Source organism: Dermacentor variabilis, chromosome 5 (genome assembly GCF_050947875.1).
Source record: "Dermacentor variabilis isolate Ectoservices chromosome 5, ASM5094787v1, whole genome shotgun sequence".
In the NCBI taxonomy this organism is placed as follows: domain Eukaryota; kingdom Metazoa; phylum Arthropoda; class Arachnida; order Ixodida; family Ixodidae; genus Dermacentor; species Dermacentor variabilis.
This window is the reverse complement of record NC_134572.1, coordinates 153375125-153389695: the sequence shown is the minus strand read 5'-3', so window position 1 is coordinate 153389695 and position 14571 is coordinate 153375125.

Below are 14571 nucleotides of genomic sequence, written 5' to 3'. Positions count from 1 at the left end.
AATCATTGAAAGCAGGGATAAATGAAATCTCTGTATATTCATATCATGAGAAGCCAACAAACACTGACACCAAGGACAACATAGGGCAAATTACTTGTTCTTAATAAATGAAAATAAAGAAACGATAAATAATTGCAAATTAATGGGGATGGAAAACAGCTTGCCGCAGGTGGGAACCGAACCCACAACCTTCGCATTTCGCGTGCGATGCTCTACCAATTGAGCTACTGCGGCGCCGTTTCTCTATCCACTTTCTTGGGTTTTTATGCGCCCTAGTAGAACTCTGGGAGTGTTAGCCAGCGCCACCACTCACAGACGTTGGCGGCGGGCGTGGAACGTCCTTTTTCCCGCAGGCGTCATGGGAACGTGATCTTTTTGAGTGAAGGCAACTGGTCAATAAACACACATATGCTACCTGAAGGCAACAATGTTGCCGGATTCGAGACCCTTGTTTTGTAATAAATGAGAAGAACCGAGGGGGCCGATTTTTATTAACCATATCATGAGAAGCCAACAAACACCGGCACCAAGGACAACATAGGGGAAATTACTTGTTCTTTATAAATGAAAATAAAGAAACGATAAATTAATGGAAATTGAAGTTGATGAAAAAACACCTTGCCGTAGGTGGGAACCGAACCCACAACCTTCGCATTTCGCGTGCGATGCTCTACCGAAATGCACCTGAAATCACAGTTTCCCTGACCCAGGCAGTTGTCCGCCAGGAGTTTCAAAACACGGGTCTTCACAACATCCGCTCGGCCCATCGCCCTCATACCCACCCGGCTTCTTCGATTCCGCCCGTCCCGCATCTTCTTACCCACGACGTTTACGCAACCCATCAGAATGGCGCACTGCTGACGACAAGCCCATTTGTTTTCACTGCCAACGAATCGGGCACTTACGCGGCACTGTTGCAGTCGCTAGAGTTCCCCGACCCCGTCTACATATACTGCCTACTATCGCCCCCCCCCTTCTCCCCTCCACGCGGCCCTTCTCGTCCCTATGCTGCACGCTCCGAAAATGCCGCCACTGATTCTCCTGCGCCGAACCGCCCCTATTCTCGTTCACCTTCGCCCCAACGACGACAATCTCGCTCTCCCCAGCCCCGTCGCTCCTATTCGCCGACTTCCTTCGGACGCCGCTCCCAGCTGGAAAATTAGACGATGCAGCGCCTCGAGGTGACGCTACATTGCTCCCTACGCCGCCAAATCCTCTACTGACGTTGCCCACTCATCTGAACCTTCTTGACGTGGAAGTCGACGGTGCTTCTGTGTCTGCTCTTAAAGACACTAGGGCGCATTTGTCGGTAATGAGCGCTGATCTTTGTAACCGACTGAGGAAAATAATCACGCCCGCCACGACGCCTGTTGTCCCTGTCGGCGATGGCGGAACAGCCCCCGCAATTGGTATGTGTGCCGCCCACGTCTCCTTCGCCGGTCGCTCCACTATCGTGCTATACACAGTCATCGCCCACTGTCTCCACGACATCATCCTCGGCTTAGTCTTCCTCTCTGCACATTTTGCTCTCATTGATTGTTCAGTACTCTCCGCCCTGACCTGCCTGTTCTGGATCCCACTGAACCACACCCCAGTCACCTTAGTTCCGTCGACTTCGTTCGCTTGCCACCTTCGGCACAGACATACGTTGATTTAGTGTCATCCCCACCCATAGCCTACGGTCACTACATCGCGGCTCCTATGTAGGACGTCCTCTTTACACTCGGGATCACAGTACCTCATACAGTTTTATCAATTACGGCGAATTGCATCTGCTGCCAGTGGTAAATTTTCCTTTCACAGCAAAAGTACTGCCACGCGGGTTATCTCTGGCCCAGCTTTGGTCATTTGAGGACCACTCAGTAGCATCTATTGCAGTAGTCGACAATTCAGGTGATCCTCCTGTACCATCGCAGTCGACAACTTGTACCATTGCTGACTTACAGAAATGATTGCGCCCGACATGCCGTCCGAGCACGCTCGTGAGCTCTACCGCGTTCTGTTTTCCTACCACGATATTTTTTTTACTTTAACGACCGTCCTCTGGCACAAACTACAGCTGTTAAACATCGCATTAATACCGGCGGTGCCCCTCCTATTCGTCGCCACCCGTATCGAGTGCCACCGGCTGAGCGTCAAGTTATTCACACCGAAGTTCGCAAAATGCTTCGCCAAGAACATTATTGAGCCGGCGTGTAGTCCATGGGCATCACCAGTTGTGCTGGTAAAAAAGAAGGATCGCTCATGGCACTTTTGCGTGGATTACCGGCAGCTTTACGGGGTTACCAATAAGGACGTGTATCACCTAGCTCGCATTGATGACACCCTTGACTGCCTCCACGGCGCTCGCTATTTCTCCTCTATTGACCTTCGCTCCGGCTACTGGCAGATTGCCGTGGACGATCTCGACCGCGACAAGACTGATTTTGTAGCACCAGACGGTCTTTATCAATTCAAAGTGATGCCGTTCGGTCTATGTAACACTCCTGTCACTTTTGAACGCATGATGGTCTCCCTTCTTCGCGGTTTCAAATGGTCCGCGTGTCTGTGCTACTTGGATGACGTTATTGTATTCTCCCCAACGTTCGCTACCCACCTCGAGCGCCTCTGAGCAGTGCTGGACGTTTTTCGTCGAGATGGCCTGCAGCTAAACGCACCAAAGTGCCAATTCGGTCGTCAACAGATTACCGTCTTTGGACATCTCGTTGACGCGAACGGAGTGCAACCGGACCCAGGCAAAATCCATGCTATTACGCACTTCCCTGTTCCGAAGTGTGTCAAGGATGTGCGCAGCTTCATCGGCCTTTGTTCGTACCTCCGCTGTTTCGCGAAAAAATTTCGTTGCCATAGCACGCCCACTAACCGAGCTTTTGAAAAAAGACGCCCCTTTCCAGTGGGGCGATAATTAGGCCTCGGCATTCTCGCATCTTATCGACCTTCTCACAACACCTCCAGTGCTAGCTCACTTCGATCCTTCTGAGCCTACCGAAGTCTGTACTGATGCCAGCGGTCACGGCATTGGCGCAGTACTGGCACAACGCCAGCACGGCTGTGACCGTGTTACCGCTTACGCCAGCAGGCTCCTTTCACCCGCGGAGCGCAACCATTCCATCACTGAGCGTGCCTGGCCCTAGTTTGGGTGGTTACGAAATTCCGCCCATACTTATATGGCCGATCCTTTTGTGTTGTCACAGACCATCACGCACTTTGCTGGTTATGCTCACTGAAAGATCCTACAGGAAGACTTGGTCGCTGGGCCTTACGCCTGCAAGAATATTCGTATTCTGTCATCGACAAATCTGGCCGACTACACGAGGACGCTAACTGTCTGTCTCGCTACCTGGTCGACGAGCCTGACGACGTCGACAGTATTACCGCCAACGGCATTTTCTCTGTGTCTGCCTTCGCTAACATCGCCGATGAGCAGTACCGAGATCTATCATTGCGAGCACTCATCGAGCGTATGCGCTCTACCCCTACCGACGCATCCGTTCGCCGATATCTCCTCCAGGGCGGCACTCTCTACCAAAGGAACTTCCTTCGTGACGGCTCTGATCTTGTTCTTGTCGTGCCAAAACATCTACGACAGACTGTGCCCTTTGATCTGCATGACGCACCCACTGCAGGACATCTTGGAGTAACACGTATTTACGACCGCATCCGCCGCCGCTTCTATTTGCCTGATCTCACTCGCTCCGTCCGACGCTATGTTGCTGCCTGTGATCTCTGCCAGCGTCGGAAAACACCAAAGGTGCTACCTGCTGGTCATCTCCAGCCGATCACCGTCCCTGTGGAACCGTTCTTTCGTGCTGGATTAAACCTACTCGGTCTCTTTCCCACGTCATCCTCCGGGAAGAAATGGGTAGCCGTCGCAACTGATTACGCCACCCGATACGCTATCACGTGGGCGCTCCCTACCAGTTGCGCCACTGACATCGCACACTTTCTCTTGCGTGACATTATCTTTCTTCATGGCGCCCCGCGACAGCTGCTTACTGACCATGGTCGTAAGTTTCTATCGAAAGTTATCGCCGACAACGTGCGTTCCTGCTCCATTCAGCACAAGCTGACTACCTCATACCATCTTTAAACCAATGGTCTGACAGAGCGGTTAAACCGTACTCTTACCGATGTGCTGTTCAAGTATATTTGCAAGGACCACCACGACTAGGACATTGCCCTTCCTTACGTCACATATGCGTACGATTCTTCCCGGCACGACACCGCCGGATTATCTCCATTTTATCTACTGTACGGTCGTGAACCGACCTTGCCCCTAGACACGGCACTTCCTCCTACTGCGATCTCAACAAGCGAGTATGCGCGGGACGCCATCGCCCTCGTCGACCATGCACGCCAGCTTGCCCGTACTCGACTGACGGTTTCGGAAACCACTCAGCAGTGTCAGTACAACGCCCGCCACCATGACGTACAGTTTTCGCCTGGTGGGTTCGTGCTCCTGTGCTCGCCCTCTCGTAACGTCGGACTTTCAGAGAAGCTCCTTTCGCGATACACAGGGCCCTACCGGGTGCTGCGCCTGGTGACGCCTGTGACGTATGAAATTGCTTCTGTGAATTCAACCTCGTCCTCTTCTCTGGCCTCTAGTGATGTCGTGCACGTCAGTCGGCTCAAGGCCTAATACACTGCTTTCGAGTCCGGCCTTTAGTCGCTCCGGGACGGCACTTTTGCCGCGGGGGGTAATGCTACGCAACAGTGTTTACAATGATGAAGGGGCAAGCAGTGAGAAGAGGACGGCGACGATTGGAGGCTAGCGCGGACTGTTCCCTCTTGGCCATGCGCGGCGTATTCCCTTGTAAATATACTTGTATATAGGTTTTTGTGTCCGTCTTCCTACGTAAGAAGATGAATGAAGTATTTTGACTTCAAACCCGGTTCTCCAAGCAAAGAAGCCTAGCGCGCTAGCCATTTCACCAGGGATGTAAGCTTAGAAGCCTGCATGTTGAGACGCTTTGCGCCTGAGGGGCATCGCATAGCTACAATGTATTTCACAAAATTTAGCATGCTCAACTTCAGAAATCAATTGCGAAGCATTTATGTTTTCGTAGAGAATTGCTCTTATGAATCATAAATTTGCTCTGTAGCAAGTGGTCAAAGTTATTTTGGCAAGTTGTGAACACACGGGGAGTACAGCGCATGGCATCTTGTAACCAGTGACCCAACTTCGTGTCAAAGAGGTTCATTAAAGAACTGTTCACACATAGCCTGTGGCACATACAGTTTGTCCATGGCTCCAGGAGCATCAGAAGCATTGCTGTGGCGATGAGTTCACAGACGCCGCGCTTGGTACCCTAGCCGTTCATTAGGTGCCACCTTAAAGCTACAGCCATGGTGCCTGGAGTATTATGCAACAAAGTTTTTCAAGACACGAATTCATCTCATGGTTAATGATGCAATTCAATGCACGGCATTGCGGAGCATAAAGCGGTATGAGATGCATTTTGTCGTTTTCATACTGCTTCAGGGAAAACCGAGCCAAATAGACTCGTGGAATACTCCTGCGCGTACGTCTCTTGCGGCAGGTGATACGACAAGGGCCAGGAAGGCGCGTCCGTCAAGGAAACTAACATTATATGACTCAGTGTGTTGGTACAGGTAAAAACAGTCAACAAAAACTGCAGCGCTGCACTCCTAAGAAATGTTCATATTAAACGTTATATAACCACACCATGTTCTAATTTGCTATTAGGGGGCAATTACAAAAGTCATGAAGAAATGGCACGCAGAATCCATCGCATGACGAATGTGCATTTAAGGCGTTTAGATTTGCGGCAACGTAGCGACACACCGTATCGAAAACCTAGAGACGCGCCATATATGAGGCCTGCAGTAACTCGGGCACCTATCTCGCGATTTCCTGGGGACAAGCTGCACCATCTAGTAGAACCTCCGAAAATCCGGCGCGTGGAGCGTGTGTGAAAATATATGACGCTGGTACGGCTCCGCGCGCTGCCTCGGAAATTTATCTTAATGATTTCTTGGTCATTGAAAAGCGGGACAGATTCTGTGGCACATCCTGAGAGATTCAAGTTGGCGTAAAATAGTTGATTGAACAGCGGCCCGAACCCCGTCTCCAATAGCCAGTGATTTAAGCTGGTCGACTCATCGGCTTTTAACCAGGTTTTCTCAGCACAACAGTCCAAAGTTCTACCCTTAGGACCATGAAATATCATACGAAGATGGCGGGAAAAAAATGTTACAGAAATAGACCTAGAGATAGACACTAGAAAGTGTGTAAAGTTTCCTAAGAATAGTAGTTGCATTAGAAAATCATTGCTGAACCTATCTCCCAATCGATGCCCACGAAAATGCGATTAGAATTGAAGAACTGTAGCTACACAACATGTTTCCTACGCGACATGTACGAGGCATGTAGGCATGTGGGTTCCTCTCTCGCGCATCTCGCTGGAATCGCTCGGTCATCTAGCAACGCCACGTCGAAGTACAGGCTTGGCGCGTGTGTGAAGATATATTGGGACAAGATCGTCTGAATATATATGACATGGCTTCGATTTCGTCCACCGCTGGGGAAAACGTTAAAACGTTATTCCTCCTCGTTGAAGAGTGATACATACCCAGTGACTCAGGTTTGCATCAGAGATTGTCATTGAAGAGTGGCCCATACACACTGGCTCAAGGTGGCGTGAAAGCTTAGCTTCATTGCAATGCTACCCATACCTAGTGACCCAACTTTTCGGCAGAGAGGTTCAATAAAGAGCCGCGCATGCCTAGTGATATATACTTCTTGACCCCTGTTAATCCAACGGTTGATATCGAACGCGGTGACTGTTATGTATTGGCCAGTGGGGTGATCAGGAAATGGTTCCAACGGGAAAACAGTGTTTATTGCCCGAAGCTTACGGGCTCATGGTTACATCAAGAATCAGCGGTTAGCGCACATAGCACGACATTATGAGCACTTGTGCGCACATGCGCACTAACAGCAATCTGCTTATCAGGCGCTCTATCGCCGACACAACAGTCACCTCAATACAACAACCCCTGCTCTATCTGTTGTTTCGTGGAGTGCCCAGTCAGTCAAGTTGGCGGGAAAGAGATTTGCCGATGGAAGACGGTGACACATGCAGATAGACTTATCGCAAACAGCGTGAGGTTCCCAAAGGATGATAACCTCATCAAAAATAACATTAGAAATTCTTGGGGAACATCTCGCACATGCGTGATTAGCTGCCACTGAACACGCTTGGCGACAAAGCCAAACACCAATTCTGACCCAACATCTAGAATAAGGGTGCCCGCGCTTTGATTCAAAGCCCGTTCTCCAGAGGCGCATTCATATCATGGTCAGTTATGTGGTTCTGCGCTATTGCCAGGGACAATGTATTTCGACGACAATTCGTACAGAAAACGTGGGCGATGACTATCCAAACTGCAGTTTCTTTATGATATCACTATTATATCTTATCTTTTGAATGTCAGTCTTAAGCTACTTCATCCACTCTTCTAGGGCTGTCTGAGGATCTATGTATAAAGTAGTTTTCCGGCCACTTGGGTAACTAGATATGTGGCACCATATACGTGCCCTTGTTCAATTAACCTTTGTGATTGCGACTTGCAGCACTAAGTATTTGCCAGTTGGCCTGTGCCGCTCTTCACTGAGCCCGACTCCAACTTCGGCTACTGGGAATCTGCCACTGTGCAGGGGTCGTTCCTCAATGAATCTCTTTGAGGCCTACTCGGGCAATTGAGTACGTGCCACTACGTATGTGGCGCACTTCAGTGGCCTCAGGTAACCCGTTTCACGCGGCGATGAATTGTGCTACTGAGTATGTGCCAGTGCTTGTGTACTGCTCTTCAATAAACATCGTTTACATCGTCTCAGGATGCTTTATTAAGGCGAAAGCTTTCGATAGCTCTTCGATCAAAACATTCGATATCCGGTGTTATGGTACCAAAATTGTGTGGCAGCAATATCCATGACTGTTGGTGGGATCGGAACCCACGACCTTCGGTGTTAAGGCGCAGTTAATTTAGGCAGACTTGATTAAGCCACTCAAACACTAAAATTTAATGCGAATTGAACCCACAAGTTTTGGTAGGAAACCAAACCAGGACCTTAAGGCGAAAATAATTACGACACAGGTAATTAAGATATAGTTCAATGAAACACTCAACTTGCGAAGATCGGTGTTAATTAGGGTGAAGTTAATTACGGCACATTTACCTAAGGTAGCGTTAATTCAGGCACTCCAATCCCCTACCTCTGGTGGGAGTCGAACCCTAGACATTTCGTGACAGCAAAACCTGCGAGCTTTCGTGCTGGTTAAGACAAAGTTCATTACGATATACTTAAAAAACGCACTCGAACCCACTACTGCTGTGGTAATTAAATTGAAGTTATTTAAAACACAGTCGACAGAGATATAGTTAATTAAGGCACTCAAACCCACGACTTTTGGGGGGAGTCGGAGCCACGACATTTGTGCTAATTAGGTGCAGTTAGTTAAGGTAGAGGTAAATAAAGCCCTCAAACCCATGACCTTTGGTGGGAGAAAATAATAGGAAGTGACAACGGATTCGTATGGAAATTGGCAGTTATCAATTGATCTCGTTGATGATCATGCCATGCTCGGTGAAATGCTCGAAGAGGAGGTGCAGGTGTCAACAAAAGTGTTTGGGTGTCGAAGCACTGGAGAAGAGGATGTCGTTCACTAAGGTGAGCATGAACGGCAGGCCTTACAACGTGACATCAACGATGCGTTGAATACTTTGTGCGGTCTTTCTGAAGCCGGAGAGAATGCGGGGGAATCTGAAGAGACCAAAGAGGGTAACAGTGACGGTCTTGGAAACGCCTCCTGGAGGAAGAGAGATTTGGTGGTATGTCTCGTCGAAGTTGAGCTTAGCAAATATTGTGCACCCGCGTAAGACCATCGTGAAGTAGCGGTTAGTAGTAGTAGTGCCTTAAATTTAGGGCAATGTAATTTCCACAGAGCCGCCAGTCCCCACTTTTTTCTAACTATCTGCAAAGACGCCGACCATCTGTTTGATTACGGGCCAGAAATCCCGATCTTATCTTTTGAAGTGCAATGCCGAGCTTTTCAGGAGTGAGACATGGCATCGCGTAGGTCGGCTGGGTGTTCGTGCCGATACATTTGATGACGTCGTGCTTCACAGGCTTAGTGCAGTTTGGCGCAGCGATCATAGCGGGAAACTCATGGATCAAATCGTCGTATGGTGCTAGGACTGGCATACGAAGACTGAAAGCAAATGGGTAGAGGCGAGAAGTGGTGACACGTCACTGAGCAACGTACACTGGACTGGAGGACTTTTTTAGGGGTCATGTCAACCAAAACGATGCGGCAAATGAAACCTGCTTCGATATAACGTAACAGCACGGTATGCTCGACACAATTGCCTTGAGACCATCATACTCATTTGTCACTTGTAGTTTGGGGAGGAAATCGTAGAATTCCAGCGCTATGGCGATAGGAAAGGCAAACTGAATGTGCACAAAACGAGCATGTTGAAAGCTAATACGTGATAGGCGGAACAGTTCTTCAGCTTGCATAAGAACCCCACTTCAGGATGTTGCCCCAAGAAAAGACGATGGCAAACAATGCTTGCTTGAACGGCCGGTGGAGGTGACGCTGCCGACGTGATTTCTTGGTTGCAAGCGTTGTCTTTGGCAATTCTAGGTTACCACTCTAGAGACGAGCCTCATCGAACGCGAGCCCTGGTCAGAATAAAATGCCCATAAAATAAAATAAAAGAAATCAATTCAATAAACGAAAAACCAATAAAATGTCAATCCTGTAGTCATGATAATGATGCTCTTTTCTGGCGCGTAGCCACACGGGGGTATAGGCCAAGCATCCACCAGGTTTTTCGAGAGGATTCTTATTTGAAGGGGAGAAACGCCAATTAAAAGGTATTTAGATTGCACGCACTGTGGGGATCGACGTAAGCGAAGCTTTTTTTGCTGTTCGCTCTGATTGACGATAATCAGCGGTGGTGGTGACGGCGAATGTTCATTTTTCTTCAACGTCAGTCCAACGCGAGAGCGGTGAGTGATGTTAAACTTTACCTTTCGTGCACCACTGCGGTTTGTCTGCGTAGTACACAGATCACAAAGGGAGACGTGTTTGCTTGAGGCGTTGTGCGCCATATTTCATAACGAGCGACAGGGTTGAGCATTGTCATAGCCTCACATAACGGGTCCCATCCTGGCAGAACTATTAAAGTTTAGTTGAATTATGGGACTGTACGTGCCGAAACCACAATCGTAATATGAGGCACGCTGTAGCGGCTGACGCTGGATTAATTTTGACACCGTGTTCTTTAACGTGTCCCTAAATGTAAGTGCATGAAGGCTTTTTATTTCGCCCCTCCCAAATGCGGCAGCCGCGGTCGGGAACAAATCCGCAACCTCGAGCAATGCCATAGACGAAAAGCTACCACGGCAAGAACAGAAGTGGTGATTTCATGTGCGACCGCTTTCGTAATGTCGCCTAGACCCAGCGGTGCGTTATAATTAATGTGGTTTCTGTTCTGCACGCTCTCCGTAACTTGTCCGTTTGACATATTTAATTGTATGGAGTTTAATTTTTAAATAGACCAAATGTGTACTGTGCCGTGCCTTGAACTTAAATTTATCCTGTTTCTCTGCAACCGCCGTGCTGTCTTAGTATCAGCGTTTCTTTGCCTCCTCGTGCTATTTTTTCGCTATACCCACTCCCACACCCCGCCGTCATGTATGGGAGGGAAATGCGAGTGAAGAGTGGCAAGGTTGCAATTCATGATTTCGCCACTGCGTCGGTTTTACCCATTCTCTGCCTCCTTTTCGCATTCCTTGTACCATTCTATCTAGTTTCCATCTGTGTTTGCACGACAGCAGAAACGTAAGAGCTGCAGTTTCTACAATGCTTGTGCGGGATGGGGAGGGGGGTGTCATGGAGTATTACACATGTCCAGAGGGTAATGTGGTGACGGCCAGGGGGCTACAGAGGGCACTGTGCACATTCGAGGGAGCGCACAGTTCGAAATGAGTTTATACAGGGTGTCTTAGATACCCTCGTCTAGAGGTTAAAAATATGCGAATGCCACGTAGCTGGACAGGACTAAGGTAATGTTGTTTACTATCGCTTGGAGATACTCGCATTTATTTTATTCTACCTAACTGCATAATTAGTCCTAAGTATCTACTCAACTTCTCAAATATTCTAATTAGAGGAAAAGTGTCAATGAGAAAAGTGTGACCGACATGAAAAACGCCCGAGCGGCAAGCGAATTGACGTTCATGCATCTCTCGCTTCAACGGTAGCGCAACGTCGAAAGCACAGCGCATACGAAGCTACCGGCACTACGCGCACTCTGAAAACATCGCAAATCGCTTTGAATATGAGGCCAGCGCGGGCGCGCACCTTGGCCAAATCGCAGATCGCTTTCAAGGCACACCAGCGCCGGCGACGCGTCCCTACTGCATCTACTATGGCGTCCGCGATTCGCGTGGCCAACGCCACTGTAGACGCCGCGGTTGTCTCCAGACTGTACGGCGCGGCGGGCGAGGAGGACATCGAGACATCATAGCAGCCGCCGGAGAAGAACGCCCCTCCTCCTTCGCCTGACCACCATGCCGCCCTGCCCAAAACTTTTTGAAACATCGTTCCAGCCCACAATTGAACAAGGACGAGAAGAGAAAGACAACACGAACGCCGGTACACAGGGGGAGGGAGTGGGGGGCTGCTAGTGCGCAGGACCACTCAAAAATATTTCCTTGGTCTAGGCAACGGTCATCAGATGTGTCAAACCAAAATAAGAATAAAGAAAAAACTTTTCCCTCTCTTTTTTACATCTCTCAGCGCAATCTTGCTCATCTCCCGCCCTACCTAGCTGATTCGACACACCCGTTTGCCCTGAGATAAGTTCTTTTTTCCCGAGTACAACAGAAGGAGCACTGACACAGTAATCGTTTTCATTGGAGATACAAAACGCTTCAAAAATTTCCCGGTTTTTCTGATTGCTATATTTGCGCAACACACGTGTTCGTTCGAAAAACGCCTAGCATGCTGGCTTGTGCGAGCAACGGCGAATGTGGTCGGCTAAATGACCAGCGCCACTTAGTGAAGTAGCATTCCTGCGATGCTCTAGCAAGCGTTCATTCGAACTAGCCCAGCTGTCCATACTGTCCAAAGCTACCTAGCCACTGCCTCGCGCGTGACAGGAGAAGGCACTCATCCGGGCCGCGTTCCTCGCTCGCGTTCGCCGGCTCACACCACCCGCTTTCACTCATACGGAACCTCACGGCAACGCCGAAGGCAGAAATGTGCGTGGAGTGTCCATGTAATTGTTATCGCAACAAAAATTCGCAGTTCCGCTCGAAAGGGGAAGCACCGATTGCGATGGCATATTAGTAAATAGCGGAGTTAGGAATCCCGGCACCAGCCGCGAGCCAGCTTACCTCCGTGAATCTGTCGCTTCAATGGTAAAACATCGAAAGCGCATCGCATACGAAGCTACCGGCGCTACGCGCACTCTAGAAACTTCGAAGTTCGGTTTGTAGACGAGGCCCGCGAGGGCGCACACTCCGGCCACGTCACACATTGCTTTCAAGGCACACAGGCTTCGGCAACGCGTCCCTTGAGCGTCCACCAAAGGCGTATATTACGGCTTCCGCGATTGGCATGGCCAACACCGTAGTAGACGCCCCAATGTCTGCACTCTGTATGAATTGGCAGGTGAGGAGGACATCGAGACACCCTGGCAGCCGCTGGAGAAGAACGCACATCGTGCACCCAACGGCCAGGCTCTCCTAGACCGGCTCCGGAGCATGCCGGCTTCACGTGGGGGAATTCTGTGTCACCTCTATGAGGAGACAGTTCCGCAACTACCTGTGGCAGTGGCTCTTCCTCCTCCCCATCACGGACATCCGGACGTGCACCTCTCCCTCAAGGGGATAGCCAAGCGGAGAGCACCAGCCGCAGCCCTGCAGCAGGTGGCAGCCTTCAAGCTCCAGGAGTTGAAAAGGACACCTGCTGGTGTTCACGGATGGTTCAGTCCTCCCCAGCGTGTAGGCAGCAGCGGCATGCACAGTTCCAACTCTCGTCTGTCACAGGCAGTGTAGGCTCCCATTTACAGCAAGCTCTACTGCCGCTGAGCTCGCGGGGCTGCACCTGGCTGCCGACCTCCTTGCTGAGCATCCTCCCCAGCAGCCGGTAGCGGTGGAGTGCGACTCCAAGCCAGCGCTCCAGGCCCTCGTCAAGCCACGGCGGGCAGGACTTACAGTGGTGCTGCTGCTTGCCAAGTTAACGGCTCCAGCCACCGCCGGAATCCCAATATCATTCGCATGGCTGCCCTCACATGTCGGGGTAGCCGGTAACGAGGAGGTGGAAACCTACGCCAAAGCTGCCCATCATGATGTAGTCCCGATTACCAGAGCGGTAACGGCTTCGGACTACACGAGACATCGGCTACGGTGCCTGCTCATCTCCATTCACCCGGACTCCCAAGTGGCTATTGGCAGGGCCCCCAAGCCGCTTCCAGAGAACGGCCTCTCCAGAAGAGACCGTTGCACACTTTTGGACACTACTGGCTGCACCTAGACTGTGGACCAGCTGTAGGCCAAGGGCCGCGCCACGTCACCAGCCTGCAAGAGGTGCGGGGACCCCGAGACTCTAGAGCATCTCCTCTGTGCCTGCCCATCCTTGTCGCAGGAACCCTCTACAGTGATAAACACCTACAGACGCCACGGCCTTCCAGTGGCCGCAGAGACTGACCTGCTGTTCTCGGTCGGTCCCAGCTCCCTGAGTTGCGAAGCCTGCTGGAGTTTATAAGTTCCCCGGGAATAGACACCTTATAAGCGCCCGCTACAACGCTGGCAACTTTACTGAGGACTGCCACCTATCGCGCATAGTGGAGTCTATTAGGCCACATCCTCCCTCTTTCGCTACCACCTTTCACTTCCCACTCCCTCTTCCCTGACGACACTTCGCCGTGCTCCTTCACGGGTTGCAGAATCAAGCGTCCTTCCTTTCTTTAGACCACTACCATCAACAACGCCGCTCCTCCCTCGCCTGACCCCCATTGCATCGCGCGCCAGAGGAGAGGACACGCATCCGGGCCGCGTTCCTCGCTCGCGCATGCGAGATTGGGCCGCGTTCGCCCACTCACCCTCGCACACTTTCTCGCACACGGAACCTCTCCACGACGGTAACGCCGACGGAGAAATGCGCCTGGAGTGTCCGTGTAACTGTTATCGCAATAACAGTTCACCGGTTGTTTGTCCTGATGAGAATCCCAGACGGCAATCACAGACACTCGCAGACGCTCCCAAACGGCCGAGTCCTGGACCTGTCTGTTCGTCTAAACACCGCCCTTCTCCGAAACACTGGGAGGGACGCCACAGGTCGTCCGGAAACCACAATTCGCCCCGGTGGAGCTCTCTATGAGCCCCAGCCCAGGAGCCCGAAAGCCCGTGCCTCCGCATCCCAGCAGTACTGCTCCATTTTTTATGTCCTGTTTTTCTGTTTCAATGATTCCAGAGTTCTATAAACGGCTAGATCTTCGAAGATAGCAGGATTGATTTCCACTATACCA